Source organism: Humulus lupulus, chromosome 2, assembly GCF_963169125.1.
Source record: "Humulus lupulus chromosome 2, drHumLupu1.1, whole genome shotgun sequence".
In the NCBI taxonomy this organism is placed as follows: domain Eukaryota; kingdom Viridiplantae; phylum Streptophyta; class Magnoliopsida; order Rosales; family Cannabaceae; genus Humulus; species Humulus lupulus.
In genome coordinates, this window is record NC_084794.1 from 177520320 (window position 1) to 177546822 (window position 26503).

Below are 26503 nucleotides of genomic sequence, written 5' to 3' on the forward strand. Positions count from 1 at the left end.
AAGCAATCCCTCTGGTCGCTGATGCTCAGCCTTATCCTGCTGACTTGTCAAAAATCTAAACACATACTCTACCACATCCTTCTTCATCCCGAGCCACCAATATAATGTCTGTAGATCCTGATACATCTCGTGGTACCCGGATGAAGTGAGTACGATGTAGTGTGAAACTCATCCAATATCTCCCGTCTGATCCCCTCATTTGCTGGAACACAAATCCGCCCTTGATATCGAAGCAAACCTGTCTCAGAAACAGAATAATCCTTAGATGTCCCCGCTAAGACATGTTGTCTAACCTCCTGCAACTGCGCATCCACTAACTGACCCTCCTTGACCCTCTCTAACAGGGTCGACTGCAAGGTAATATTAGCTAACTGGCCTACCACCAGTTCTATCTTTGCCCTGGCCATCTCATTTGCTAATTCTCTTGAGATCTGGGTGGAACTATACAACTGTCCTGGGCCCCTCTGGCTCAACGCATCTACCACCACATTGGCTTTTCTAGGGTGGTAAAGGATATCACAATCATAATCCTTAACCAGCTCCAACCAATGTCTCTACCTCATGTTCAGATCTTTCTGAGTAAAGAAATACTTCAAACTCTTATGGTCTATGTATATCTCGCACTTCTCCCCATACAAATAATGACGCCACACCTTCAATGCGAATACCACTGCTGCTAGCTCCAAATCATGAGTAGGATACTGCTGCTCATACTCCTTCAGCTGCCGAGATGGATAGGCTATAACTTTCTCATTCTGCATCAACACGCAGCCTAAACCCATCCTCGATGCATCACAATAGACTAAAAACTTTCCTTCCTCCGAAGGAAGACTCAACACAGGTGCGGAAATAAGCCGTCGCTTCAACTCTTGAAAACTGTTCTCACACTTCTCTGACCAAAAAAACTTCTGATTCTTTCTTGTCAACTCTATCATTGGTGAAGAAATCTTTGAGAACCCTTCTACAAACCGTCTGTAATAACCTGCCAATCCAAGGAAACTTCGCACCTCCAAGGCATTCCTTGGCCTCAGCCAACCCCTTACTGCTTCTACCTTGGACAGATCCTTAATCCCTTCTACACCAACTATATGCCCAAGAAAATTCACCTCTGGCAACCAAAACTCACACTTCTTAAACTTGGCGTACAACTGATGCTCCCTTAACCTCTGTAAAACCTGTCGGAGATGCTGCTCATGCTCTGCCTCTGAACTGGATTAAACCAAGATGTCGTCGATGAAGACAATGACGAACTGATCCAAGAAGTCCCTGAACACCCTGCTCATCATATTCATAAAAGCTGTCAGGGCATTGGTCAAACCAAAAGACATGACCAAGAACTCATAATGCCCATACCGTGTCCAAAAGACCGTCTTCGGTATATCCTCATCTTTGATCCTCAGCTGGTGATAACCAGATCGAAGATCAATTTTTGAAAACACCGTCTTTCCCTGCAGCTGATCGAACAAGTCATCAATCCTTGGTAGAGGGTACTTATTCTTGATAGTCAACTTGTTCAATTCTCTATAATCTATACACATCCTCAAAGTCCCATCCTTCTTCTTAATAAACAACACTGGAGCGCCCCATGGAGAGTAACTAGGCCTGATGAACCCCAAATCCAGAAGTTCATGCAACTGTATCTTCAACTCTTTCAATTCTGCTGGTGTCATTTTGTACGGTGTCCTAGATACTGGTTTTGTCCCCGGTGCTAACTCAATCTCAAATTGAATCTCCCTGCGCGGCGGCAACCCTGGCAGATCCTCAAGAAATACATTCAAAAACTCACACACAAATTTGGTCTCTCCCGACCCTGCCGGTATAACCCTAGTAGTATCAACTACACTGGCCAGAAAACCTATGTCCCCCCTGCAACAAGTCTCTGGCTCTCAACGCTGAAATCATGGGTACGCGGTGTCCACATACCACACCCACAAAAACAAAAGGATCCCCACCCTCAGGCTCAAAAGTCACCATCTTCTTCCTGCAGTCGATAGTAGCTCCATACCTGACCAACCAATCCATCCCTAAGATCATATCAAAATCCTCCATATCTAACTCAATTAGATCCATCGAAAGTTCCCTACTATCAACCATCACTGGAAATGCCCTAATCCATCTCCTAGAAACTACCAGTTCCCTGGTAGGCAATAAAGTCCCAAACCCTGCAGTCCGATACTCACTAGGTCTACACAATCTATTAATCACTCTACTAGAAACAAAGGAAAGTGTAGCACCAGAATCAATCAATACTGAAAAATGAGAGCTAGCACTAGAAAGCTGACCTGTCACTACCGAGGGACTAGCCTCGACCTCTGCCTGAGTCAAGGTGAATACTTGAGCTGGAGTCAAGCTATCCACCTTCCCTGCTTCACCTTTCTTCACTGCTGGGCAGTCTTTCCTGAGATGCCCCACTATTCCGCACACAAAGAAAGCTTTAGCCCGACACTTGCCTAGATGGCGTCTTCTACACCTCGGGCACTCCAGATAGGTCCGTCATGCCTCACCGCCACCCTGACGGCCACCCTGACCATCCCGACCCCTCCTATCAAGACCAGTAGTGGTCGAAGTTTCAGGAGCCTTTCTCTTGAAGTCACTGGGGTCTCCGCCCCTGAATAAGGAGGAACCACTCTGCGACCTTCATGCCTCACTGCACTTTCCCTCCATATCTTGTTCTCCGCTTCCTCAGCAGTAAGAGCCTTCTCAACGGCCTGGGCATAAATTGTTCGTCCAGGTACCATTATGATCCTGACATCCTGGGCTATCATAGCATTAAGCCCCCTGATAAATTGATCTTGCCTAGCAGCATCAGTAGGCACAAGATTTGGTGAAAACTTCGCAAGCCTATCAAATTTTAGGGCATATTCAATAACAGTCATATTTCCCTGCACCAGACTCACGAACTCATGGACTTTTTCTGCTCTGATGGCAACATTGTAGTACTTCTGACTGAACAAGTCTTTGAAACCTTCCTAACTCAAAGCACTAACATCCCTAGTCTGCGATGCCACTTCCCACCAGATGCGGGCATCCTCTCTCAACATATAAGTGGCACATGCCACTCTATCATGCCCCTCTATCCTCATGAAATCCAGAATTGTAGTAATCATAGTTAGCCATTGCTCGGCTTTCAATGGATCTGGTCCACCCTCAAAGATTGGGGGTTGCTGCTTCCTGAACCGCTCATACAACAGCTCCCATCTATTTCCAACCTCCCCTGACTGCACAACTGGTACCACTGCAGGTGGTACAATAGGGGCAGAACTCCCTGATGGAGCATGCTGTCGCAGAATACATATCTGCTCATCCTGGCTCTAATACCAAGTTGTAACACCCTGGATAACCAAGACCGCTACACTATGTACTTATAAAGGTGCAAGACTTGCTAATCAAGTCATTAATTTCAAAACGTGTCACTAAACATGTATGAGCTAGGGTTAAAAAGGTTTTCGTCTCAAAATTTTCATTTCATATAATTAAGCAGTTATATACATGGAATCCCAAAGGAAACAGAGTTTAAAAGTTGGATTACAGACTACCAAAAATACAGACAACTGTCAACCATACTAAGGGAAAATGAACAATTTCTGGGTCTCGCGTCCCTGCCTAAATCTCAACCAGGGTGGCTGAGCAACTGACCATGTACATTCCGCTTGCAGAGCTCTCGAAATCAAGGTTGATCAAGCTTGCCCTTGCCCTTACCTACACCACGTAGCACCCGTGAGCCAAGGCCCAGCAAGAAAACATGATGTGCAACTCAAACAATAATAACAGATAGTAAATTCACCAAGCATGAACTCTCTCATCAAATAATCTACATTAACAATTCAACATATATACAGAATCAAGGATGCAATCAATCACTTATAACATTCATATCACATAATAATCAGGGCGAACAACTTAGGCCGCACCCCCTGTTTACCCCACTGACTCCGGCCCGCTTAAACCGAGCTGAGTGCATATTAAGCTGTCCTCGTGTAACCCTTGGCCAAGCCGCGCCCTATGCCCTTGTGTAACCCTTGGCACCCTTAGGCCGTTTGTTCACTAATTAGTTTGCATGGCATAATACCATCCTTTCAAGCATACACAATAGGGAACCCTTAGTCCCATTACAGATATTCAACCAGGTGCAGTTTTCTTACCTTTAACTTCTTTGCTTATTAGCTATGAGCGACGTCCGTCGAGCACGATCCTTTCTCGAGCCCTCGCTTTAGCACCTAATCACAACCAAGGTATTGGGTTCCATTACTATTCAAATATAGGTTTTCGAGTTCAAACTAACTTTCAGGAAATCAAATCCCACCAAGCATGGTGGTGAAATAGATCCCCGAGCACACTAGGCTCGATTCCCATTCTTAAAAACCCTAAACGTTCAAGCTTGCATCTAAGGGCTGCGGCCCTTGAAGCCTAGCCGCGGCCCTGCCCTCAAAACTAAACCAAGGGCATGCCTGAAAGAGGACACGCGCCGCGGCCCTTGCTTTGGGCACCGCGGCGCTCACCCTTGGCCGAGCCCTCCTAGTTCATCTTCATCCTAGGGTCGCAGCGCTCTAGAACAAAGTCGTGGCCCTTCCCTTCGTGCCCAGAAAACCCATCATTTCCAACATCTAAACCTCATCCAAAGCCATCCCAAAGCTCCCCAATTCAAAACCCTTTAATCACAACACTTTTATCATGATTCTAACAACACATCCCAATTGAAATCCAGCCAAATAACCTACTAGAATCCCATTTCCAATTTCTGAAACTCAAGAACTTCAAACACTAAAACCAACCATACAAACTCAGATTGAAACCTCTAAATCACAAATTGAAGCTTACCTCTTCTGCTGAACCACTTCTCTAAGAGAAATCCAATCTAATTCCCAAGCTTTCCACCTTAATTCTGCCCTTAAACATCAAAATCACAATGACCTCAATACCCAGCCAAAACCCAGAATTTCTAACCACAAAGAAGGGAATTCAATGCTTACCTTAGTACTGATTAAGTTTCCTGGTTGATTCTTGAGCTAAGCCTCTAAATCACTCCTTCAATCCACTGAATTTCAGCTGAATGCCCCTAAGATTTTCAGCATTTTTCCTTGTGTTTTCCTTGAGTGAGAATAAAGAGATAAGGCTGAGAATAAAGGGTCGGTCTAATTTTTTGTTCTACTATTTTCCTTAAACTTTAGCCTAACCTTATCCCGTTAAGTCATCCCAAGGCTCGAGGTGCCGGAAACGTCCCCGTGGGCAAAACGGTAAATTTCCCCAATATTCCCGCCTAAACTTCCTAACCTCAAATATATCTCCATATATTTATTTTCATAACCCGATAGTCTAAATAACTACCCGATACCTTAAATACCCCTGACTTATCCAAATTCAACCATTAAGCCCCGTTGTGACTTTTCCCGCCATCTAGCCCTAGGATCGCCTTAAGTCGTGCTCTACAGACCTACCCACATAATAATGTGGTACTCACAATACCATATATATATCACATTAACACTAATTTAATCATACAAGCATTTTAATCATACAATTATGCATTTAAATCAATAAAGTCATTCAAATCACATTTAACCCAATAATGCCCTCCCGGCACACTAATCAAGGCCCTTAAGCCTCATTAGCGAATTTGGGGTCGTTACATATGTGGCCCGACATGAGTTCAAAGTTAATGTCCAACAATGGATATTGAATACATAGAGGTTGATGGTCTAGATTCAATGCCGCCAACTCTCTCAACGTCCGTTCCTAAGGCATCTGAGTCTAATTTGTTGTTTCAGATTCAGAATCGTCGTCAAATAGTAATAGTATTTGTACTGGATTGACTTTCATTGCAGGTTGAAAGAGTGGATTATTAGTGATAGTCCTTGAAGAGCGGGACGCCGATGTCTCAAGATATTGCTTTATGGCTTGTAGTCTTTTTTTCGTATCGTCGCCAGACAGATATACTTGCAATCAAAGTTTAAACTAGTTAGTATGTAGTTAATTAAATTGAGTAATAAAAAGACTTACAATAGTCCTCGGAAACAACACCAAAAATTTGATGGGTATCGTATGTCGTATCAAATTTAAATATATTTTATCAATCACTTATACCAGCTACTTCAGTCTAACGGTAAATAAGGGTCGAACCCATGAGGAATATGATCAAATTATTATTCAAAATAAAAACTAAATAGAAATTTTTACGCCCTAAATATCCACGGGTTATTAGCGAGCTGGAAATGGGCATAATTCTATCAGCCACGTGGAAGCTCCTACCCGGAGCTGCTGTCACAAATCTCTACCTCTTTAGGTCGAGGTGGCCAATGGTTTAGTAAGAATACTCAAGGATCGGGTCAGCAGCGTGGACACCACGAGCTGAGACTACAACAAGCTCAAGATACGAGCTTGAGCTGACACGTCCGACCCTTTATAAAGTCAACCACGCAATGTAAACGTGCGCATATCAGACATCACGTGTCTACTCCATTTTTGAAATCTCGAACACGCAGCTTAAACGTGCGTGTTTAGGCACCCCACGACTGGTTTGGGCCATGCATCCCATTATCCCCCTTACCTATTGATTAGACCACACTTCATTGTCAGGTTTTAGGAATTAATCATGAATGTCACAGAAGTGACATGATGGGTAAGAAGGTCACGGGTGACCCCCTTTGCCAACTCCCAGGTGTCCTTTCCCTATAAGTATGGAGACCATGGGTGTTGCAAAAGGTTGGCTTCTAATTTGTAAAGAAATACCCTGTAAGGAATATTGGAGATATATCAATAATATTGGCTGGTGGACTAGAAGGATTTTAACCTTTGAACCACCTAAAAAAGTATTCGAGTTATAATCTTCCTTTGAGATCATTCATCTATTATGGTTCATAATTTAGCACTAATCCTTCTCCTTATTCATATAATTATCTGTTGCTGAAGAACCGCGTCAACAAAATTAGATAGGGGTTTTAATTTTGAAAAACTGAAAACATAAAACAAAATAATGATCAAAGATTAAATAATTAAGGATAAAAACGATATTAAAGAAATAGTCAAGAATTACTCTCCACCTTCGACAATCAATCTATCAACAATGACAAATAATATTCCCTATTACTAATTAAACTATTAACTCCGCAGATAACACTTAAGCAGTCAATTATCTCAGTTTCCCTATTATAATCAATTAAAGCTAAGCACTCTTAATTAATCCTTTTTTACCCAGCAATAAACTCATTACGCATGCGATCTATTTTACCGAGTAAAAGCATTACACTCTATGGAAACAGGTTAATCTAGGCAACAAATTCATTACACATGCAATTCATTTAACCTAGGTTCTATTTTTCATCGCAATCAAGATACCAGTCACAATATCCTTATTGTAATTTATCACTCCACTTAATTAGAATCCTAAACTATTAGGTGAATAGCAATCCTAAGATGATAGTAGAACAATGAAAAACCCTAATTAGTGGTCATCTAAATAAGATTTTACAACATTCATAACATTCAAATAGAAAATAGAAACAATTTAATCTAAGGGAATAGAAGGAATAAAATACATCAATGCATTCAAGATCTCATGTCTAGGGTTTTGAACTAACCCTCATCTATAAAGAAAACTACTCCATAATCACATTCATATTCATAAACATAAATATTCAATGAAAATAAAAGAGTTTTGAGAAGAAAGAAAAACTAGATTGAAGAAGGTATATATTGATGTTTTTTCTCCTCCTCTACTGCTCTACCCTAATCCCTTTTATAGCCCATAAAAAATTACATTTAAAAATCAAAATTTTAAGAAAAAAATATATCGTAGGCCACAACCAGTGATTCCTGGTGGCCGCGGCCACGGGACATTTCTGGACCAACTATGCGAGGCAGCTGTAGCTAGGGGATTATGGGGCCACAATCACTAGTCTCTAACTCCTAGGCCGTGGCCAGTGATTCCTAGTCGTCAATCTTGTTTTCAGCTCCTGAAAACTCTCCTCACACTTGTCAGTCCATTCATATTTGACGTTTTTGCGGGTAAGGGCAGTCATTGGTGCGGCTATTTTGGAAAATCCTTCCACAAATCGCCGGTAGTATCCCGCTAACCCAAGAAAACTTTTAACCTCATGCGCACTTTTCGGAGGTTTCCACTGCTTAACAGCTTCTATTTTGGCGGGATCTACTGAAATTCCGTTTCCCGACACTATGTGCCCCAGAAAACTTACTTTCTCTAGCCAGAATTCGCACTTCGAAAACTTAGCGTAAAGCTTTTTGTCTCGCAGACACTGGAGGACCAGTTCCAGATGTGTTGCATGCTCTTCCTGGCTTTTTGGGTATATCAGAATATCGTCAATGAACACGACGACAAACTTATCCAAATACTCACGAAATACTCGGTTCATGAGATCCATGAATGCAGCAGGTGCATTGGTTAGTCCAAAGGACATCACTAAGAACTCGTAGTGACCGTAGCGCGTTCTGAAGGCCGTCTTTGGTATATTCGTCTCCTTAACCTTGAGCTGATGATAGCCTGATCGCAGGTCTATTTTGGAAAATACTGACGCTCCTTGTAATTGATCGAAAAGATCGTCGATCCTCGGTAATGGATATCGGTTCTTGATCGTCACTTTGTTCAACTCCCGATAGTCAATGCACATTCTCATCGTACCGTCTTTCTTCTTAACAAATAAGATTGGGGCTCCCCATGGAGAATGGCTTGGCCTTATGAATTTCTTGTCCATTAACTCTTGCAGTTGTGACTGCAACTCCTTGAGTTCAGCTGGTGCCATTCTGTAAGGAGTCTTTGAGATCGGCGCAGTTCCCGGAATCAACTCTATCTCAAACACAATCTCTCGGTCTGGTGGAATCCCTGGGAGATCTTCAAGAAATACATTAGAAAACTTGCACACAACCGGTAAATCCAATGGTTGTTGACTCATTTCTTTATCCTTATCCACTATGTTTGCCAGAAAACCGATGCACCCGTCACTCAACATTTTTCTCGCCTTTATCGCAGAAATCATGGGACACTTCTTTTCTCTTGACGTACCCTTGAACTCGAATGGTTCTTCTCCTGCTGGGGTGAAGAACACTTTTCTGCGCTTGCAATTGATAACTGCTCCATATTTGGTTAACCAATCCATCCCAAATATGACATCATATTCATGTAGGTCCAAGACTAACAGATCCACCATTAGCTCACGATTTTCAACCCAAACTGGTACGGCTCTAACCCATGTCCGCACCAGCATATCCTCACCTGAAGGCAAGGATACCCCACCAATAACAGGCATAGGCTCAGGACTTCTATTTAATTTTTCCACAAAGGATGCAGATACAAAAGAATGTGATGCACCAGTATCCATTAATGCATATGCTGAGGTTTGGGCGATAGAAATCTGACCTGACACCATATCAGATGGGCCAGCTCCTTTGTCGCTTTGTGTAAGCGCATAAACTCGAGACGAAGCTCCAATTTGTTTATGTTGGTCATTTCCATTGCCCTTGGCTGGCATTCGACAATCCTTAGCAAAGTGCCCTGGCTTTCCACAGTTAAAACAGACCCCGCACTCGCCCCGATGGCGGCGGTTACACTTGTTGCACAGTGGCCATTGTTCAAACTCACGTCTCGGCTGTTTGTTGTGACTAGCCATTGCCTGATTGGGAGGTCCCCTAAAAATCGGTCTTGTGCCTCTTGGATTGTTTGTTCGCCCCGAGTTCTGGCTGAACCTCGGGTTGAACCTTCCCTTTGGGCCATTCTGATTGGCCTGAAACTGTCCGGGGTTGTTGGGAGTGTACCTCCTGTCTTCATTCTTCTGTGGATCTGGCTTGTCAGACACGGCCCAAGACTCTTGGCGAAGAGCCCATTCCACAGCTTCAGCATACGTCTCTGGGCCAGTTCTACCAGTGTCTACACACCTAGCAATGTCTCTGCGTAGGCCCTTCATAAAACTCCAAGTCTTATTCTCTTCAGTGCTCACCTGGTTCTTCGCAAACCTAGACAGTTGGTCAAATTTTCGAACGTAGTCCTGCACACTCGATGTTCCCTGCTTCAGATTAGTGAACTCATTCACTTTGTGCTCAATCACTACATTACTAAAGTACTTGCCATTGAACAAGGTCAAGAACTCTAGCCATTCCATCTCGGCAACGTTATGCCCTTTCTTGGCTGCGTCCCACCAGATGCGGGCATCTTTTCTCAGCATATAGGTCGCGCAGACTACCTTCTCTCTCTCAGTAGTTCCAATGAAGTCGAAGATTCTTTCCAAGGTACTAATCCATTCCTCTGCCATTGAAGGGTCACTGCTCCCCTCGAATATAGGTGGATTTTGGTTGCCGAACCTTTCTAATATAGGTTTTGCTTGGGCAGCTCTTGGCGCTTCTACTGGCTGTACAGGTTGCTCAATGATAACCTGCGGGCCAAGGTTTTGTTCTTCATTGGTTGCAGGTGGTACTTCGTAGTTCTGAGAATTGTTGGGTGGCATGGGGAGTCGTCCCAGAAGGGTGTTAAATCTTTCAGCTTGGAGGGCATCATCGTCCTCCTGTCTCTTTTGCCCTCTTTCTATTTGAGCTCCCTGCGTCTCCACTAGCCTTTGCAGATGGTTCATCTGCTCGGCTATCTCGCGAACTCTATCAGCTTGGTTTGGAGCTCTAGCGGCAGGTGCGTTCTGAGCTCTATCAGCAGGTGTGGCCTGGCCTCGGCCAGCAACACCCCTTCCTCTTTGAGCTCTTGTCCTTACCAATTTTTTGATTTCAATCAAAAGCTCTTAAGCGCATAAGGACGAGAAGTTAATATTGACACAGATAGTTAATCAACCTAATTAAGCACACCAAACATATCAAGCACAACAAGCAATCAACATTTTTTAACAAAAGTTAGCAACTTTATTTCATAACCTATACCATATACAACAACGTTTGAAGTTTGGGTTGGAAAGTCTAAGGGATTTACAAAATTAGCCCTAAAAAAAAAACGGACTTATAACCCTTCTAGACCAGTTACTAATTTCCTTAATCATATTCAAGGTAGGTATATATTTCAAAACTAGGTGGGTTTCTAACACCTATGCAGCGCCTAACACCTAGTCGGTGTCGCTGTCAGCGGCCATATCAGGACCTCCATCTAGATCCTCCTTGAGATCTTCCTCAGTCTGGTCCATCAGCTCCTCATAAGAAATTTCCCCGTCGCCGAGTTCTGCATTAGCCACTTCCTCCACTGGCAGGTTCTCAGCTACAACTACACCAATGTCCTACAACCTAGTCAGTTTGCAAGGTCTTTACAAAAAGTATCAACAAGACCCTCACAGCATAACCTAATCTAAGCTGTCCATCAACATATCCAGCTCTATGTCGGTATCCTCGTCAGACTGCTCGAGATCCTCATCTGGCTCTACTGAAGACTTCCGTCATGTACTGCGTTCATTGCCAAATGGCACGCCAATGTCGTCATTCGTACTCGAAATGGCAAGGAATTCTCATCGTTAAAGAGTCTATAGAAAATCGATTCCAGGGGAAGGGATCATGGGTAGTTTTCCTATCACAGGGTCACCTATCTCAGGTATATCGACCATAACCTACAATTTATAGAATTGAGGTGAATAAAAAGAAATCAACATACTAAAGGAAGAAACAATACTTACAGTGAGTGCCGGTCTATCTTTGCGAAATGTACATGTGGGTTGTCTGCAGAACCGGCTCAACTCGAGCTCTGATACCAACTGTAACGACCCGGATTTTCAAGACTCGATAATGCGGAAATATAAATGTTTTCATTTAACAAAATGTCTCAAAAACCCATAGAAAAAAAAACTTTTTAAAAAGTCGTATGGCCATACTTAACATTTAGTTACAAACATGTTTTATAAAGAGTAGAGTGAGCCTAGTTTAGGAAAATTACACAACATTTCCAAAAATAAAACGGCTTCCCAAAAGGTCGGTCCACATGTACATTTGCAAGGAAGACTCCAGCGCTCACTGCTCTGCCTTGCCCTTGCTCTTACCTACAACATGAAACAACTAGGTAAGCGAAAACGCTTAGTAAGATCAACTTTCAAACAAAGCAGATAGAGAAATGGGGATCCGAACCCATCCGGACCCTACACAATCAATTTCAAGAACGCCAAAGCGTCCTGGCAAACTTATGGTCATGCCTGATAACCAATGATAAATTAATTCGTAACTAGATAAAAAATCCTGCACTCAGAAAATCCCAGAACAAGCAGATATATTATATCACAACTATATCTTACCAACAATTATATCCCTGCACTCAGAAAATCCCAGAGCAAGCAGATATATTATATCACAACTATATCTTATCAACAATTATATCCCTGCACTTAGAAAATCCCAGAGCAAGCAGATATATTATATCACCAAATAATTCGAGACCAACGCTCGACAATTTCCAACAATTCATGCGTAACGCGCCCTCCAACATAATTGCTAATCTGTAAAAGAGAACTGAGTCCCCACACTAAGATCTAGCCAATAAATATTCTCATCAAGGGTAACTATCGTGTTACCTAGGGCATCGCTACATATTCAAGAGTGTAATCCAATTTACACGATTTTATGGAGACTTCTATGTTAATCAGTGGTGCTGGTGAGCAGCTGCCCCTAGGGTGTTCAACCTCACTCAAACTTGGCAACCCCTAGTATCTCTAGGCACTCTCACGGAATGGCCAATATTCACGGCTGCTATCCGGGAATAACTTATCAGAGCACTTGCTCGGATTCTAACCGTCCAATGATTAAGTAAGCATGAGGGCCCCTAGGTCCCATTTATCTTGGCGCCCCTAGGTTTAACCAGCTTATCCTCATCTCATGGCAACTCGTCGCGGTAATGAACCGGACATAAATAAAATCAAGCAGTGTGACGGGGATCAACCGTCTAGGATATGACGGACTTCTACCGTTCATATTTTCTAAATCAGCACTCACTAGACTAACGTCTCTAAGAAACTTTCTATGACAGACTATATATGTGCATGTATCCCTATACTAACATACAAGACAATAATCATTTCATGTTGCAGCCATACAATATAAGTTGACTTACTTGGAGTCCTTAGTGCTCAGCAGGTTTTCACCCTCCAACGTTCAGTCCAGTTACGCTTAGCCAATACTGTAGTTATCCATACAGTATACTCGGATTAATTATGGCACTCATAATTCATTATTATTATTTTGGGCAGTTGGGTCATTTTAATAAAAGTCATTTGTAAGGATTTATAATCCTTATTTGGTTTTAAACCTATTAAGGAAAGTCATACAAAATATTCAAGACTAAACCCTAAGTCTCGGGGAGACCTATCCTAAGGTCTCGATACCTAGGCTCGGGTATCACAATGGTATTTCCCCACAACCCGCTAAAAATCTTACTCTTTCAAGGTATCACTATTAACCCGCACTTTCGATTAGTCGGTTAAAATATGTAAGATTTTAGCCGGTATTATATCCAGAAAATACAAATAAATTTCTTAGTTATTTTTAAAGAAAATAAACTCTTTAAAATTTCCTTTTATCTTTCTTAAGGTTTTAATATCTAAAAACCGTTTTAAGAAAATTGCCTAATTTCTCTTAATTAGGAAAACCGTTATAAATTTCTCATCTTGACTAATTAATTTTCCAAAAGCAATTAATCAATTTTACTTACTAGGAAAATAATTTATTTAATTATTTTCTCAAAATATAGGGTTTTAAACCCTCTTTTAATTTATTAACTATTAATAAATTAAATCTCTTATTTTTAGAAAGAATAAAAACTCTTTAATAAAAATAATTCATTTAAATTCAAAGGGATAATTTTAGTGAAAATATGATTTCAAGACTTACCAATTTATATCTTGAAATAAGCAAAATTGTACTTTTTACCTTATGTTCCAAAATCTCATTTTTACACTAAGTGTGAAAAACCTAATTTTCACATTTTTAACTACATACTTCGTTAGTTCATAACTTGAAATTTACTTACCCAATTGTTGCAAAAATTTGCCAATTCCATTTTTGTTATGCCATTTAGGTCTTTGTAAAATCTTAGGTCAAAATGAGCATTTTTGATTGGTGAAATCATTTTCCAACAATGAGGTAAAAATGACCTTATTTTCAAGCCCTTATTTTTTCCAAACTTTGACAGTTAATAACTTTCAAACCGTTCAATATTTTCTTACCAAATTTTACAGTGGAATAATAGGTTATGCCAGTAATATGTCCACAAAATTTTAGAAAAAACTAGGTTCATTTGCCCTATACAGTGGCTGTCCAAACTTGGTTCCGAAAATAAGAATACGAAAAAAAATAGTTTTTTACCTAAACTTTGAAATAGCATAACTTACTCATTTCTAAACATTTTTTAGTGTTTCAAAAGCTCAATTTTATGTACTCAATCTCAACAACATAACAAAACAATTTAATTTTACAAAAACAATATACAGTGGCTGCTTGACCCCTTGGAAGTCACAGCTCAAAACATGTTTTGTTTTAGGGTATCCTACAAAACCCTTGGGGGTTTTGGTTCCCATTTTCAAAAATCAATACACATGCATCATAAAAATTATTAAACAACTACCATAACCTTATTACATCACCAACAAGAAACTTTAAGCATTAGATATACAAAATAATGCTTAAAACTAAAAACCCTACAACAAAATCATCAAAAGTAAACTTTTTACCTCTTTGGTGTTCTTGCTTAAGGTTTGGACCTTCCTATTAGCTTTGGCTCCTCCAAAACCTTTCAAAAACCCTAACCAACTTCCTCCAACAACATAGGTAATTAGCTATTTGAAACTCTATGATTAAAACTTGACAAAAGTCTAGATTAATGAAACTTTACCTTAGGGAAAACCCTTCCTAGACCAAGACTTAGCTTCCAAGTTTCTTTGGTGTTCTTGGGGTTGAAAATGGAGAGAACACTTGAGAGAGTCTTCAAAAATCAGATGAGAGTGAAAGAGGGAGGGAGAGTGGTCGGATTTGGCGGTTAGAATGGCTCACACAACTCTTCAAAATATCACAAAACACTTGAGTGCTTTTCTACCCACTTGCCCACTTGACTTCTTAATTAAAATGGGAGTTAAACTTTATAAAATTGGGTTCACACCACTCTAAAACACCACATGGCCGGCCACCCTTTGCCATATATGATCATTTCATTATTTTTTATTTTTTTTTTTATTAAAGGTTAATAAAGGTTTCATAAGAAGAAAAGTCCAAATTGGCTTTTGACACCTTTTTTTTTCACTCTTATTAAGTTTTAATCACCAAACTTAACATTAATTAATTAAATTAAATGTCTCTCACATTTAATTTAATTAATCACATAGTAAAATTTAACCTAAGGTCCATTCATGGAATAAAATTCCCCATTTCGGTAAAATTAGGCATTTAACACAAAATGCCCTAAAATTTCCATTTTCTTTTAGGTTTATTATTTTTGACCAAACTTTAACTTTTATGAATGTATTTTATGCCCAAAATATAATTGCCATGATTTTTCATTTTATTTTCTGAGATTTTTACCCAATCAGGGTTTTTGTGTCGGTCCAGGACCGAAAGTCTTATCTTGACTTTTAAAATCACAAAATTCATATTTTGGCTAGCAATAACTCATGGAATACTTACAAACAAAATATAATATTATTTAAAATAATATTCTTAACCCGGGGGAAAAATACCGACCCGAGTCGTTTAAAGGTACCCGAAAACGTAGGACGTTACATTGTACCACATGGATGTGGTGATATTAATGTGATGCACGTCCGGAGACGGTCCTAGAGAGCTAGATAACTCAAAAGTCACAACGAGATTTTATACCAGGCTCGGGGGGAACCTAGGGGTATTCCGGGGATTTTGTAATTTAGTTCTTGGGAGATAATGGTAACTGGTAATTTGGTAACCTGAGTAACTATTAGTAACCATTGTGAGTAACAAGTCTGGATGAAAGAAATGGTAGGATTGCAATATAGGTGAAAGGACAAGAGTGCCTTTGAGGTTTAGTTAGGAGAGAATAACTAGGGGAGGATAGGATAGTAATTTGGTAAGATAAAGAACCTTCAGCTGGGGGAAAGATCATTTTATGTTATTTTCACTTGGGCAATTGGGTTTATGCTGAAATTGGGGGAAAATCTAGAAGAAAAGAGAAGAAGAGGAAGGCTGAAGTTGGGAGACCTAAGAGGAGAATTCTTGATGGTTCAAAGCAACTAAGTTGAGCATAAGCCAAGATTACTCAGAGGTAAGGATTTGTGTATTTTTTGTTTAAGTTTCAAGTTTTTTTTTTAGAGAATAAGCATGAAATTGAAAGAAGATGGTGGTTGGTTTTGTATGGAATTCAGAGTCGGGATAATTAAAAGGAAGGTGACTTGAAGCTAGAGTTGAGGAGAATTCAAGCTGGGTTCTTGACTGAGGTAAGAGTTTATCATGTTTAATTTTCTTAATTGGTGTTGTTTAAGACTCTAGAGGCATGATTTATAGTTTTCAAGCTCTGGTTTAAGTTTTGGAAGCCATGGTTTAAGTTTTAGGAATTTGAAACTCAAGATGGGGTCTTGGGTGTGCTTGTGTGATTGGGGTTGTTTATCATGTTTATAGGTTGTTAAAGGGTTCATTTGGGGTTTTGAATTGATTTTGGGGCTTAGATACTTGTTTGGGATGATTTGGAATTGTTTGGTTTGGGAAAAACGCAAGGAAAAACCCAGAAATCTGGGTTCGCGAATGAGCGTCGCGGCCCTTGAAGGGAGTGTCGCGGCCCTAGGCCATTTTTGACAGCTAAAAATTGTGTTTTTAAGGCTTTTGCCCGGGGACTCGGGGGATGGTTCCAATGCGTTGTTTTAGGGAATTAGGGGTCCCGAGAGTATGGGATTGGTCCCGGGAAGTGCTTTTGGGATTGATTAGTATTAAAGGATGTTTTACGTGTGTTGTGACTAGGACTTTGGAGAGGCTCGTGCTAGAGGACCGTGCTTGTGGCCGTGGTGCATCAGAAAGCTCAGGATACAGGTAAGAGAACTGTAGCACCCGTGTTGCAGGGCTTGGGCCCATTGAATTGTTGCAGGGCACGGCCCTAGATCATATTTTTGTTAGGCTATAGCTCTAAATGTTCTATTATATGTTTGATTGTTGAATGCGAATGCTATATGTGATTATAGCTGAAGGAACGGTGAATGGCCGAGAACGGCAGTGGGGCCGAGAATACCACTTAGAACATGGGGTGCTCGTGGTTAGGGTGAGACCCCAGTGGATACCTGGGATATCCATACGGTGTAGACTGAGATCCCAGGCTTTGGTAACGCTTCTGGGACGGCATGGCCGTATATGTGTTAGATTATATGGACTGTCTGACTAGACTTGAGATATCTGCTGTAGTGATTGTATATTATGCATGTGTTATGTACTGTTTGAGTTTTCTTGCTGGGCTTCGACTCACGGGTGCTCTGTGTTGCAGGTAAGGGCAAAGAGAAAGTCAACCAGCCATGAGTACAGAGGGCGTGGGGGCGGCGCATACATGTTCGGTCTGCCCGACTGTCTTGGTTGGGGATATCTTTTGAGAAATGGTTGTATAAACCCTAGTTTTTATGGTTAATTACTTATAAACTTGCTTTGAGTTGTAAATATTTTATAAACTGAATTATGGGATCTCGAGATGGTAAACTTTTGAACTTTTAACGAAATAGAGTACTTTTTCAAAGATTACAGCCTAAACTTCTGTTTAATCACACTTTTGCTTTAAAAACCTCGACTATCGAGTTGATTGCACATTTTAACCTCACTTAGTAATGGCTCTAAGGTAGTAGGGCGTTACAAAAAAGTTGTTAGTAAACCATGCCATAAGAAGGAATATATTTTGTAAACAATTTATACTTGGACAGTATAGACTTCTAAGATAGACTATTTATACAAAGATGTCAGTAGTTTTGTGGATATGATGGACAGTATTTTCAAGGCATGGATATCCTAGAAACATTTCAAAGGATGGAAATCCATTGTGGGAGAACTTAATTATGAGTAACGTGTAGAGGTGTTGTAACTCATGGAAGTAGTAGAGTGAGATCAATATGGAGGAGGTGTAAGGATTTTCAAAAGGATTCATGGTAACAAGATTCATTAGCGATAATGATGGATAGATTTATGGACTAACGTGGTTTATTTCCATGAAAAGATAGTTGTGATGGATTGATCTCATAATTAGAAACATTGGAAAAAGGATTTAAGTTGTAAGGATTACGAATTTGGATAGCATTTGTAGATGGAAAGAATAGTGAATGATAGACCTGCATTAAAAGGAACATGATGCGGAGTCAATTCTTGGATTGTATTGGGTTATAACGTATGTATGAACGAATTAATGCAATTGTTATAGCTAACAAGTGACGAATTTTGGAAAACACCTTAAGTGATGGGGTAAAATGGAGGTCGTTACCCACTCGTTCGATTGGACACATCGGAAGCAAGGAACTCAAAATGGTCAGAAGTGGATGATTACTTCTGAGAGTTGGTAAAAAAGCTAGATATATGGATTAAGTACTTGTATGTGTACAATTGAATCGTTGGAATGAAAGATTAAGAACAGGAAGTTATTATAAGGACGAACTCAACGATAAGAGCATATAGGCATTATGGGCCTTAAGTGTTATTGAAAAGAATAAGTTAACATCTGACGTTAGAGGACGCTCAAGATGGAATTTTATGGAAACATGTATCAAATATATTGCTTGGTTGCATGATCAAATTGTTGAGTAGTGAGGATTCAAGAGGATATATGGTGCAAGCCAATAGGGATTCAAGATAAAGAAGCATAGTATGAAGTATATACGTATATGCTATGGATACTAAGGAGTTGTGGATAAAGTTAACTAGAATATGAAAATTGGACATATGACGAAAATTAGAAAAATATGAAGTAGAACCGGTATAGATGGATTACTTCTAGAACAGGTAGGAATATCAAGTGGAAAATGGTTGAAAGTAAAATATATGATAAAGTTGTTAGAATTAGGTTAAGGTGTGGTGTAAACCCAAAAATGTATATGAGTATATGTTTTTTATTGGATATGGCTATAATGTTTAGCCAAGATGCTTCATAATGACAATAAGAACTGGGTGACAAGGAGATGTTGAATTGCTAATGACTCTCGAGGAGGAGAGAACTTTATGATGATATGGTAACATAAATTTCAAGGACGAAATTCCTTTTCAAGAGGGGATAGTTGTAATATTAGCCTTTTCGTTCCATGTGTATTTTGGTAATTTTGGCCTGTGAGGGAAATTTGGTAATTTAATATTCTTGAGGGGTATTTTTGAAATTTTGTGAAATTACATGTTATGTGATCTAATGAATATGTTCATGACATATTAATGTATGTGTAAGATATTTTACGTTGGAAAATATTGAGGGTGCACGGGATATATGTTAAAGTAATGAATCACGATTCCCTTCAAGTGTTAGGGTCTTTATTGTCAAGAATTGTTGAAATAAAAGTCATAAAGGAATAAAGACAACTTATGGGGAATAAGTAAATTATGGATTATGGAAACTAAGAGTTTAGTGGGAATTACTAAAAAGGATTTAGTGAAATTGTTGGAATATCTTAGATCAAGGGTAGGACGATAATTTGATGATAGTGAGTCATTAAATATAGAAAGTGAGAAACTAAGGTTAGGGTTAGACTCACAATTTGAATTTGGTGGCGGCTCTACACATAAAACAAAGGAGATAATTCTCTATCACTCTCTCTTTCTAGAGTAGGGTTCAAGATCTAAGGAAGAATGAGAAGAAGGATTTCTCCATATACGTATGGATCACTAGACACTCGTGTGGGGGCTTACTTAGGATGTATTGTAATAAAATTTTCATGGCTTGGGTTTCTATACATGATCTTCGGGTAAGACCTTTTCACAATTTTAAAGTTTCTTTTATTGTTCTTGAAGCTTTGGGTTATTTAATGGTGGTGTTCATTAGAAAGCGTGATAGGTTTGGATAATTGGTTTTATATGCATGTGTAGAGACTAGGATATTGTTTAATAATGGTTATAAACATGTTAAGAATGAATTAATGATGATAAGGTCTGGTTTTGTGATATATGTTCATTGCTTGGGGAAGAAGAAGTTTTATTGCATGGGATTTGTTAAGGTTATGGGGTTAGGGGCTTCTCATGAATTTTTGGTATTTTATTTATCTCTAAGAATTGTATGACGATATAGAGTCCTAAATATATATTATCTTTACCTTGTTCCCTTCTCTCCATATTATTAAACCGCCTCTCTCAAAAACCCTTATCTTCTCTTATTTCTTTCTCTCCACCTCAACAAAAAAAAAATCCATTTATCTCTCTCTAAAACTCCCTTTCTCTTTTCACCTTCTCTCCCCTCAAGTCTTTGAACATTTTTGAGCCCTTGAACATTGTCAAAGTTGTGAGCCCTTGATTGACATGGATGGGTGCGTGGAGGACGGGGATAGGTGCATGAGGGTTAATGGCTTGGTTGGGCTTCCAACAGGACTGGGTGTGGAGGAGATGGTGGATGGGCTGGGCAACGATGGGTGCATAAGAACGGGACTGAGCTAAGTTTTCGAGACTAAATCTATGTATACTGTCCCAGAATTTTTACTTAGCTAGATAGTAGTAGTAGTAGTTAGTATAGTTTGTAGTATGTTAGTTTCCGTAGATTTTGGTTCAAGCCGGGACTTAGTTGGAAACTCATAGCAACAGTTATGGATTTTATAAGTTTAACCTATAGTTTAGAAATATTAATTACAACATAAGGTTTGATTAATATTACTGGTCCTAGAAATATAATTATTATAACCTAAGGTTCAGATAGAATTGTTAAGAATGTGACACTTGTCATAATCATGTTTATTAAGGATTTAAGTATTTTTTATGAATAGTTTAAATAAAAGAAAGATCTAGAAGCTTTGGAACCTTCCAGAAGCTGTTAGGATTTCGTTTTGACTCAGTCAAAGCTGTTTAATCAATTCAAAATATGCTGAAGTGCAAATACGTGTTAGATATATCAACGTGTGCCGATATATCGTAGTTATAGGGGTCGATATATCGCCTACAGAAGATATGGAAAAAATGTCGACTTCGCACGAACGAACGAACAGGGCTCGGGAAAATGGTCTAGGTGATATATCGCCCAGGGTAGGCGATATATCGCCCCTGGTGCAATTTTTTTGAAAGCTTGGGATTTTTAAATTTAAAAACGGCCTTAACTATAACGACCCCAAATTCAGTATTAAGGCTTAAGGGCCTTGAGTAGTGTGCCTGGAGGGCATAATGGAATTCTGTGTGTGTCTTTAATGAGTTTTATGCATGATTATGATTTAATGCACATTATATGACTATTTGATTAATTGTGATGCATGACTATGTGAATTAGTATGCATGTAGACCTGATTGAGCATATTTGTAATTTGGCCATGTTGGGCATGACTATGTTGATACCTGTTATCTATCACTCGAGACGATCCTAGAATGAGCGGGTTAGCAGAAAGTCAAAGCGGGAACCTGTACCCGGCTTGGTTTAAGCCTGGGGAGTTTAATTGAGAATTTGGGAATATATTTGATGATTAATCGGGTATTGGGTAGCGAGCGGGAATTATTAGGAACACTTGAGGAATTAGCGGGAATTTGGGTAATATGACTAAAATGCCCCTTTATGGACATAAAGGTTTAGAATTAGTAAGGGAGGGCATTTTGGTCATTAGGCTTGTAAGAGATAAATTAAAGAAGGGCTTTATACTTAGTGGATTTAGTAGAGAAAAGTTATAGGTTGAAAAGAAAGAAAGAAAGAAGAGAAAAGAAAAGTGAGGGAAAAGCTGAAGGATTTTGTCCAAGATCGGTTTGTGGCTCTCCCAACCTAATTCCTTCATTTTTCTTGGAGTCAAGCTCAGTGGAGAGCTAGGGTAGGCTGAGCATCAAGGATCCTAAGCTAGGCTTGAGGATTGGCAAGGGGTTAGCAAGATCACATTTGAATTTGAGGTAAGTTCTTGGGGATTTTCTGTTTTAGGGCTTGACTGGTTTTGAGCTGTGTTTTGAGCTAAATGGATGGGGTTTTCGGGGAAAACAGGTCAAGGTTGTGAAGGTGCAAGCCAAGGAGGTCTAGGGTTCGATTCAAGGTCGAAATTCCACCCACGGTATGATTTCTAAGACCCTATCCTTGTTGTTTGAGTGATTTTCTGGTTTTTGGGTTCATTGTGTTAGATTTTGAGTTGTGGGTTGCTTGAGCTTGGGATTGAGTTCATGGGGTGCTTGGGATGAGTGTAAGGTGTGGTTGTGTGTGTTTTTGGGTTTGGAAAAGGTTTGGGCAAGATTGGTGTTGAAATGGGAGAAGAAAATCGCAAAATGCGATTTTGGGTTTGGTTTGGCTGCAACTAGTGCTACAGCGCTAGTCAGGGGGCGCTATAGCGCTAGCCCCTGTTCTGGTGGGGTGGTTCTGCTTGTAGCGCTACAGCGCCCTCTTTTGAGCGCTGTAGCGCTGCACTGTTCACAGAGGGGATTTTTGGGCTTTTGTGAAGGGATTTTGACCTAGGGTTCGGGGCTTGATTCTGCCACTTTGTTTTGGGGATCTAGGACTTCCCGGGGGCTCGGGATTAGTCCCGAGGCTAGGTTTTGGACTTGAGAATTGGTGATGATTTTGACTTGTGGATTTTGCTTAGGTAAGCGCTAGGGCTCGGGTAAGATCGTGCTCAAGGAGTCAGGTTGATCAAGGCTACTGAATCTAAAGGTAAGAAAACCGTAACACCCGAGAATAGGGCATGGCCCCACTGTGTGATTGTAGGGCATGGCCCTAGATTGTATTATGTGCAAATGTTTAACCTTAAATGAATCATGATGTGTGCGAATGATTATTTCGAATGTACTATATGTGTGATTATAATGAAATGAACGGCAAGGGCCAAGTGCGGCGTAGGCCGGGTACGGCCGTGGGGCCGAAAGTAACACTCAACACATGGGATGCTTATAGTCAGGGTGGGACTCAAGGGATACATGAGTTATCCTCGCGGTTAGAACCGAAACCCCAGGCTTTGGTAAGGCCTCTGGGGCGGCATGGCCGTACTTGTTTATTATGATGGTTTTCCTATTTATTAGTGAATTATGCCAGCTATATGATTTGCATATGTTATGTACTATTTGGGTTTTCTTGCTGGGCTTCGGCTCACGGGTGCTCCGTGTGGCAGGTAAAAGCAAGGAGTCAGTCAACCGGCCATGAGTATGGAGAGCGTGGGGGCAGCGCATACATGTTCGGCCTGCCCGACTGCTTTGGTTGGGGGCATTTTGTAAATGGCTGTATTAATCCATTCTTTTGATAGTTAACCTGGTGTAAATCTATTTTTGAGTTGTAAATATTTTGTAAACCTTATTTTGGGATCCCAGATGTTTTATACTTAACGTTTTCAATGAAGTTAAACATTTTAAAAGAGTACAGCCTTAAATTATGATTTATCCACACTTTTGGTTTTAGAAACCACTTAGATTCAGTCAAAAGCACGATTTCTATTTTGAACTCACTAAGTAACGGCTCTAAGGTAGCAGGGCGTTACATTAACCACTTAGACCTGCCTTTGAGCGATTTTTGACCGATTTCTAAGCGTCTGTTGAACAAAAATTCAAATCTTTTTCATTTTATATTCATTTATTTATTCATATTAAAAAGAGGTTAGTTTCACTCCTTGAACTCTATAAATAGGACCTAGTACTAAGCCATTTTCTTCATTCTTCAAGTATTCTTCAGAGCCTTCAAGTTGCTAAGGTTACTATAGAGAGAAATACTTGGGTTTTGGGTTAAAAGCTTTTCCAATCTAAGCTTTTCTAAACACTTGGGAAGTGAGATATTGATTTATTTCGGTATCGAGATATAGATCAAGTCATAAGATCATTCAGGGTATTCTTATCTTTAAGTTCAATTCTTCATGGTTCTTTAGTTTTCTATAATTTTCTTTCAGATCCTAACTCTTGTTTATGATCCTTGATTAGGTGTTTAAGTTTCTTGAAACTTAATGTTATTTTCGGTAAGTTTCTACTAGGATGGTTTAGTTTTCTTTTCATCTCTTTTCTTTAGAAACTCACCATTCTTACTGTTGGTTTTAAGAGTGTTCCAAATCCTTTTCTTGTCTCCATATCCTGGTTTTTGGTAAGGAAAATAGGTTAGATTATATGTGATTATATGTTTTATTTTATGGTATGTATATGTATAAATATGTTATGTAGTCACTTGGGGCTTATAGTTGCTTAGATAGCAAACCCCAATATTTTTATGTCGCTTGGGGCTTATAGTTGCTTAGATAGCAAACCCCAAGATTTTTATCATTATCGTGGGTTAAAGTTATAATTTACCCTACCTCGATTAGTAGACAGAGGACCTAGATGGGTTATCATATGCTACATTGTGATCTAACATACATCGATTAGTAGACTGAGGACTTAGATGGTTTTATCACATGCCACGTTAATGAGTTAATGGCCATTAATATTGTAGTCGTGCATGATATATGTTTTTTTTATAGTATATGTATATGATATAGTCTTATGTTTATGATTTATGATGTATGTTGTTTGTACATTTTCCTTGCTGGGCAATAGGCTCACTCCTTTATTTTTTTAGCTTGATGCAGGTAAATGAATATGGAAGGTGGAAAAGATTTGTGGCAGCTTGGCATGTGTGTTGAGGATGAATGGATTGAATGGATTACGTGACTATCGAGGATGACGTTTTTTTAGTCTTTTATCATATGTTTGATGTATGTCTACATTTAGTATTTAAACAAGTAAAGTTTATGTTTTATGTTTTATAAACAATGGGATCCCATACCATATCACATTTTATATTTTTACCTTATTTTGTATTGGTACAATATTTTGGGTTTTAAATAAACTTATGTTATTTTTTTTATGTATGTATTCAAATTAGTAGCTTTGTCATAGTAGTTTTTAATGGTTTGAGGTCTTAGAAATAGTCGGGTTATTACAATTGGTATCAAAGCAAATAGTTTATATGAATGAAGTTCTCCTTGATACACACGCACAAGCTCCGAATCTAACAGCCAATGTAAGTGTTTATGTTTATTATGTTTCCAATTAAGAATGGATGGAGCCTTGACCTATGAGGATATCCGAGTCATTAAGCTATTGAAAAGGATTAGAGAGCCAAGGATTACAGTAGGAGTGTTAGAAAGAATCACTCAGAGATTAATCTTATTCCACAAGGAGATAGTTCATCTTCAGACTACTAAGCAAATTATGATGAGAGCTACGGAGCAATATGTCCTAGCAATTAGGCTTTTTAAAGATTTTCCTTCTGTAATTTCAACATTAGAAGAAATATGAGAGACTATAGATGATGATGATGATGATTTACCAGTAGCCATGAGATATTATTTTCTCATACTTAGGTTCACCTCTAAGTGGGAATTTCAATTCACTAATGAGCAAAAGCATAGAATCTTTATGATTCTCCCCCGAGGTAATTTTGAGGCTCAAGATAATGATGATTATAAAGAAATAGATGATGACATGTTAGATGAAGGTTCAGATGTAGAAGATCCTGATTTTTAGATTCACCCTAGTTATGTTAGTTTATTTATTTATTATCTTTGCATTTATTATTGTACTTAGTGAAAACTTTTTTTTCAAATGAATATTATTGTTATTTTTGAATGACATGTATGAATTTGATTTTTTTTTTACAATCATAATAAATAATAAATTTAATAAATAATTACCAAGTTTGGTGAGGGTGAATACAAATTAATGGATCGGGTTTTATATTGAGAGTTTAGGGGCCATAGTAGTAGGAACGATTTTATTGATCCCAGTCCTCCCTCAATATGGTTAACTTTGGAATAGCGACGAATTTCGAGCCTGAGGATTAAGTCATATAGGATGATTAGAAACAAACTTAGAAATAATAAAGATGGCTAATTTTCTAAGTATAGAAACACACCCTAATTATAAAAAAGGCTTACAAAATGTTTCATAAGAAATCATAACTAATAGGTCCGAGTTATGTTTGCTTAGACTAAGTTTTGCTTAGAGCCTAATAGGGTAAGTTCTAACACACTTTTTCTCGACTGTTAAAACTTTGCTGAAGATGTCGCTTAGATGGTCTGCACACATAGCTGGCAATACCACCAGCGCCGCCAATGAGACTAGTGAAGCCCCTCCAGTCCGAAAAAGGGGAACGCGTGCTACCAATGCTGCTGCTAACAGAAGTGCACCGCCGCCTCCGCTTGACAACACCGCTGAAATTGTCCGGCTACGGCAACAAGTGGAAGAGTTGTTGCAGTAACAATGATAATAGGCTCAGTCGCAACCATAGACTCAAACTCAACCGCAGCCTCAGCCATAACCGCAGCCTCAGCAAATGGCTCAAGCATCCCAATAAGTATGTCCTTATGGGGGATGGCCAATGGAGAACTATGCGCCTTACCTAGCTCAATACATAGAGCCAATCTACAAGCGGTTTTGTAAGCAACACGCTCCAAAATTTGAAGGGACAACTGACCCCTTCAAGGCAGAAGATTGGCTTAGGAATGTAGAGTCGATCCTA